At 54.7% G+C, this 6,137-nt stretch overlaps 1 pseudogene; it reads left to right on the forward strand.

Annotated features, from left to right (window-relative positions):
* The first annotated feature begins 1,194 nt into the window (after window positions 1-1,194).
* Window positions 1,195-3,292, forward strand: LOC142908189 (DCN1-like protein 5 pseudogene; annotated as a pseudogene).
* The last annotated feature ends 2,845 nt before the right edge of the window (window positions 3,293-6,137 follow it).

The raw sequence follows: 6,137 nt of genomic DNA on the forward strand, positions 1-6,137 counted from the left end.
ACACGGGGAGAGAGAGAGAGAGACACGGGGAGAGAGAGAAAGACAGAGAGACACGGGGGGAGAGAGAGAGACACGGGGAGAGAGAGAGAGACACGGGGAGAGAGAGAGAGACACGGGGAGAGAGAGAGAGACACGGGGAGAGAGAGAGAGACACGGGGAGAGAGAGACACGGGGAGAGAGAGACACGGGGAGAGAGAGAGAGAGACACGGGGGGAGAGAGAGAGAGACACGGGGAGAGAGAGAGAGACACGGGGAGAGAGAGAGAGACACGGGGAGAGAGAGAGAGACACGGGGAGAGAGAGAGAGAGACACGGGGGGGAGAGAGAGAGACACGGAGAGAGAGAGAGAGAGACGGGGAGAGAGAGAGAGAGAGAGACACGGGGGAGAGAGAGAGAGACACGGGGAGAGAGAGAGAGAGACACGGGGGGGAGAGAGAGAGACACGGAGAGAGAGAGAGACACGGGGAGAGAGAGAGAGACACGTGGAGAGAGAGAGAGACACGTGGAGAGAGAGAGAGAGAGACACGGGGGGGAGAGAGAGAGACACGGAGAGAGAGAGAGACACGGGGAGAGAGAGAGAGACACGGGGAGAGAGAGAGAGAGACACGGGGAGAGAGAGAGAGAGACACGGGGAGAGAGAGAGAGACACGGGGAGAGAGAGAGAGACACGGGGAGAGAGAGAGAGAGACACGGGGAGAGAGAGAGAGACACGGGGAGAGAGAGAGAGACACGGGGAGAGAGAGAGAGACACGGGGAGAGAGAGAGAGACACGGGGAGAGAGAGAGAGACACGGGGAGAGAGAGAGAGAGACACGGGGAGAGAGACAGAGACACGGGGAGAGAGAGAGAGACACGGGGAGAGAGACAGAGAGACACGGGGAGAGAGAGAGAGACACGGGGAGAGAGAGAGACACGGGGAGAGAGAGAGACACGGGGAGAGAGAGAGAGAGACACGGGGAGATAGAGAGAGACACGGGGAGAGAGAGAGAGACACGTGGAGAGGCGCAGGAGGAGGAGGAGGAGAGATGAAGAAGCCGCGGCCGCCGTCTCCGAAGAGGTAAAAAAAGGCCTCCCCCTCCCCACCACCTTCGTTTGAAACATCGCGGCGCAGAATCGCAGAAGCAGAAGCAGCAGCAACAACAACAACAGAGACGATTGTCGCCGTCGTTATATCGCAAAGGGCCCGCGTCCTGGAGAATATTCATAGAATATTCAGGACCTTCAATCGACTGAATTTACGTGAACACCTTGATGGGCAAAGCGATAGTTCCATAATTGCGGAGGTGTCCTGCGGCTGTGCGTCCTTCCACTGTGCTCACAACATGCCCGTCAAGAAGAAGAGGAGGAGGAGGAGGTCCCCTTGCTCTGAGGAGGTCGCAATCAAGCGCTCTAAGAGAGACGGCTCTTGTGAGGGTACAGCCTTGCAGTACTATGAAAAACGAAGACTCCTTCACCAAACAAAAAAGGTGTTTAACCTAGCTTAGTGAATACACGGGAAATGATGATGTTATTGGTCCAGAAGGGATGGAGAAGTTCTGTGAAGACATTGGCGTTGAACCTGAAAATACAATCATGCGTGTGTTGGCGTGGAAGCTGGAGGCTCAGAACATGAGTTTCTTCACCCGGCAGGGGTGGCTGAAAGGTATGATCGCCCTGCAGTGTGACAGTCCTTCAAGCAGATCTACAGATATGCCTTCCACTTCGCTAGGGACAAAGATCAGCGAGGTTTGGACATTGCCACGGCCAAGTCCATATTGGCCCTGCTGCTGGGCAGAATTTGGCCTCGCTTCTCCTCTTTCCAGCAGCTCCTGGAGCAATCCAAACACAAAGCGATCAACAAAGACCAATGGTGCAATGTCCTGGAGTTCAGCCGGACGATTGATGCAGACCTTGGAAACTATGATGAAGACGGCGCATGGCCAGCCCTCCTGGACGACTTTGTAGACTGGCGGGAGCGAAAACAGCCTTCGTAGGCAGCGTGAGGCCAATCGCAGCCTCGTCCCCAGCTCCTCTCCCAACATCGGCGTCTCCCACCTCCAGGAGCCGAAACGCGTTTATTTAAATGGAAGTACTTCAGCCTATCTAGTCCGTACATCCGCCTCTCGCTAACTCGCCCACTCGCGTACACACACACTGTTGTGATCGCCTTGTGCAGTACACATTCGTATTGTATTTCAGCATTGTATGCATTTCAACAGACCCTGAGCATTGCTTGTATAATATGACCGGTTTGTTTTGTGCTGGAGTCTGGCAAATGTTTTATCGTTTGCAAGCAACTCACAAAACGGCTGTATACCTGTGACAAAAGAAAACATTTTTGTAATTATTATAAAACAGTAGTAATTAACTGACTGGCAACATGCTTTTTGCAGCGTATTTGTTTTTCATTCATCCTGAACCATTATTTAGCAGTACAGTATTGACATTGAACACACTTTAGTGGTGTATGGACAATTATGAATTAATGCAATGGCTAATTGTTGGGAGGAGCACACAAAACTTGAGGATTTGAGGTTTGTGGATTATTATTAAAGCTACGTGTTGAATATCGATTTAAAGCTTTCGTGACTGCAATGATTCATCTTCTTTGGTTCTTTCGGTAAAGTCACGTAGAATGATAATAAAATAATAAATTGATAAAATAAAATAACACAATAATATTCTCACGACGTTTCGGCCACAACACAAGCGGCCTTCATCAGGTGAAGGGGGCGAGACTGTCTGGTAGGACAGCGCGGAGAGACACGGGGAGAGAGAGAGAGGAGAGAGACACGGGGAGAGAGACGCGGGGAGAGAGAGACACGGGGAGAGAGACAGCGCTGTCCTACCAGACAGTCTCGCCCCCTTCACCTGATGAAGGCCGCTTGTGTTGTGGCCGAAACGTCGTGAGAATATTATTGTGTTATTTTATTTTATCAATTTATTATTTTATTATCATTCTACGTGACTTTACCGAAAGAACCAAAGAAGATGAATCATTGCAGTCACGAAAGCTTAAAATCGAAATTTACTTGTGGCTGTTTGTCGACTGTTGACAGGCCGCACAAAATAACATTATTCTTTGACCAGTTCCTCAAGTCTGCAGTGTTCCTCTTGTTTATATGTTTAGCCAAAAAAATGTTTAAAAGTGCAAATGTGGGAGAATGTGACACTTTTCTTCAATACTTTAGATAGTTTCGTGGTCATAGTCTCGATGGCAAAGTTGCCAATGCTTTGTAAACCACAATGTTGGCAATCTTAACATCAAGAAAGAAATAAATTGTATGAATTGTGAAAAAAGAGAGACACGGGGAGAGAGAGAGAGACACGGTGAGAGAGGGGAGAGAGAGAGAGAGACACGGGGAGAGAGAGACACGGGGAGAGAGAAAGACACGGGGAGAGAGAGACGCGGGGAGAGAGAGAGACACGGGGGGAGAGAGACACGGGGGGAGAGAGACACGGGGGGAGAGAGACACGGGGGGTGAGAGACACGGGGAGAGAGACACGGGGAGAGAGAGACACGGGGAGAGAGACACGGGGAGAGAGAGACACGGGGGGAGAGAGACACGGGGGGTGAGAGACACGGGGAGAGAGAGACACGGGGAGAGAGAGACACGGGGAGAGAGAGACACGGGGAGAGAGAGACACGGGGAGAGAGACACGGGGAGAGAGAGACACGGGGAGAAAGAGACACGGGGAGAGAGAGACACGGGGAGAGAGAGACACGGGGAGAGAGAGAGACACGGTGAGAGAAAGAGAGACACGGGGAGAGAGAGACACGGGGAGAGAGAGACACGGGGAGAGAGAGACACGGGGAGAAAGAGACACGGGGAGAGAGAGACACGGGGAGAGAGAGACACGGGGAGAGAGAGACACGGGGAGAGAGACACGGGGAGAGAGAGACACGGGGAGAAAGAGACACGGGGAGAGAGAGACACGGGGAGAGAGAGACACGGGGAGAGAGAGAGACACGGTGAGAGAGAGGAGAGAGAGACACGGGGAGAGAGAGACACGGGGAGAGAGAAAGACACGGGAGAGAGAGACGCGGGGAGAGAGACACGGGGAGAGAGAGAGACACGGGGGGAGAGAGACACGGGGAGAGAGAGACACGGGGGGAGAGAGACACGGGGGTGAGAGACACGGGGAGAGAGAGACATTGGGAGAGAGAGACACGGGGAGAGAGACACGCGGAGTGAGAGACACGGGGAGAGAGATAGAGAGGAGAGAGACACGGGGAGAGAGACGCGGGGAGAGAGAGACACGGGGAGAGAGAAAGACACAGGGAAAGAGAGACACGGGGGGAGAGAGACACGGGGAGAGAGAGACACGGGGAGAGAGAGAGAGAGGAGAGAGACGCGGGGAGAGAGAGACACGGGGAGAGAGAAAGACACAGGGAGAGAGAGACACGGGAAGAGAGAGAGACACGGGGAGAGAGAAACACGGGAAGAGAGAGAGACACGGGGAGAGAGAGAGACACGGGGAGAGAGAGAGACACGGGGAGAGAGAGAGACGGGGGGAGAGAGAGACACGGGGAGAGAGAGACACGGGGGGAGAGAGAGAGACACGGGGAGAGAGAGAGACACGGGGAGAGAGAGACACGGGGAGAGAGAGAGACACGGTGAGAGAGAGAGACACGGGGAGAGAGAAACACGGGGAGAGAGAAACACGGGGAGAGAGAGACACGGGGAGAGAGAGACACGGGGAAGGGGCCCATCCACTCACCTATCCACTCATACACCCACTCACTCACCCACTCACTCACCCAACCACTCACCCAACCACTCACCCAACCACTCACCCACCTACTCACTCTCCCACTCACTCACCCAACCACTCACCCAACCACTCACCCAACCACTCACCCACCAATTCACCCACCCACTCACCCACCCACTCATTCATCCACCCACCCACTCACTCATCCACTCACCCACCCACTCATCCATCCACCCATTCACCCATCAGTTCACCCACCCACTCAACCATCCACTCACCCACTAACCCACCCACTGACCCGTCCACTCATCCATCCACTCAAACTCCCACTCATCCACCTATCCATCCACTCAACCTCCTACTCACATAATCTCCACTCACCCGCTCACTCATCCACTCACCCTCTCACTCGCTCACGCACTCAGGCACCCACTCACCCACCCGCGGACTCACCTACCCACTCATTCATCCACCCACTCACCCATCCACTCACCTTCTCACCCACTCACCCACCCACCGATTCACCCATCCACTCACCCGCTCACTCATCCACTCACCCTTTCACTCGCTCACGCACTCACGCACCCACTCACCCACCCGCTGACTCACCCACCCACTCACTCACCTATCCACTGACCCACCGATTCACCCACCCACTCACCCATCCACTCACCCTCTCACCCACTCACCCACCCACCGATTCACCCATCCACTTACCCGCTCACTCATCCACTCACCCTCTCACTCGCTCACGCACTCACGCACCCACTCACCCACCCGCTGACTCACCCACCCACTCACTCACCTATCCACTGACCCACCGATTCACCCACCCACTCTCCCATCCACTCACTCTCTCACCCACTCACTCACGCACCGATTCACCCATCCACTTACCCGCTCACTCATCCACTCACCCGCTCACTCGCTCACGCACTCACGCACCCACTCACCCACCCGCTGACTCACCCACCCACTCACTCACCTATCCACTGACCCACCGATTCACCCAACCACTCACCCATCCACTCACACTCACTCACTCACCCACCGATTCACCCATCCACTCATCCGCTCACACATCCACTCTCACGCACTCACGCACCCACTCACCCACTCACCCACCCGCTGATTCACCCACCCACCCACTCACCTATCCATTGACCCACCGATTCACCCATCCACTCACCCTCTCACCCACTCACCCACCGATTCACCCATCAACTCACCCATCCACTCACCCTCTCACCCACTCACCCACCGAATCACCCATCAACTCACTCATCCACTCACCCTCTCACCCACTCACCCACCGAATCACCCATCCACTCACCCACCCACTCACCCAACCACCCTCCCATCCACCCACTCAAACACCCACCCACTCACTCACCTATCCACTGACCCACCGATTCACCCATCCACTCACTCATCCACCCACCCA

Source organism: Petromyzon marinus (assembly GCF_048934315.1).
Source record: "Petromyzon marinus isolate PM22_M1 ecotype Great Lakes invasive population chromosome 76 unlocalized genomic scaffold, UKy_Petmar_22M1.pri1.0 chr76_unloc.1, whole genome shotgun sequence".
Taxonomy (NCBI): domain Eukaryota; kingdom Metazoa; phylum Chordata; class Hyperoartia; order Petromyzontiformes; family Petromyzontidae; genus Petromyzon; species Petromyzon marinus.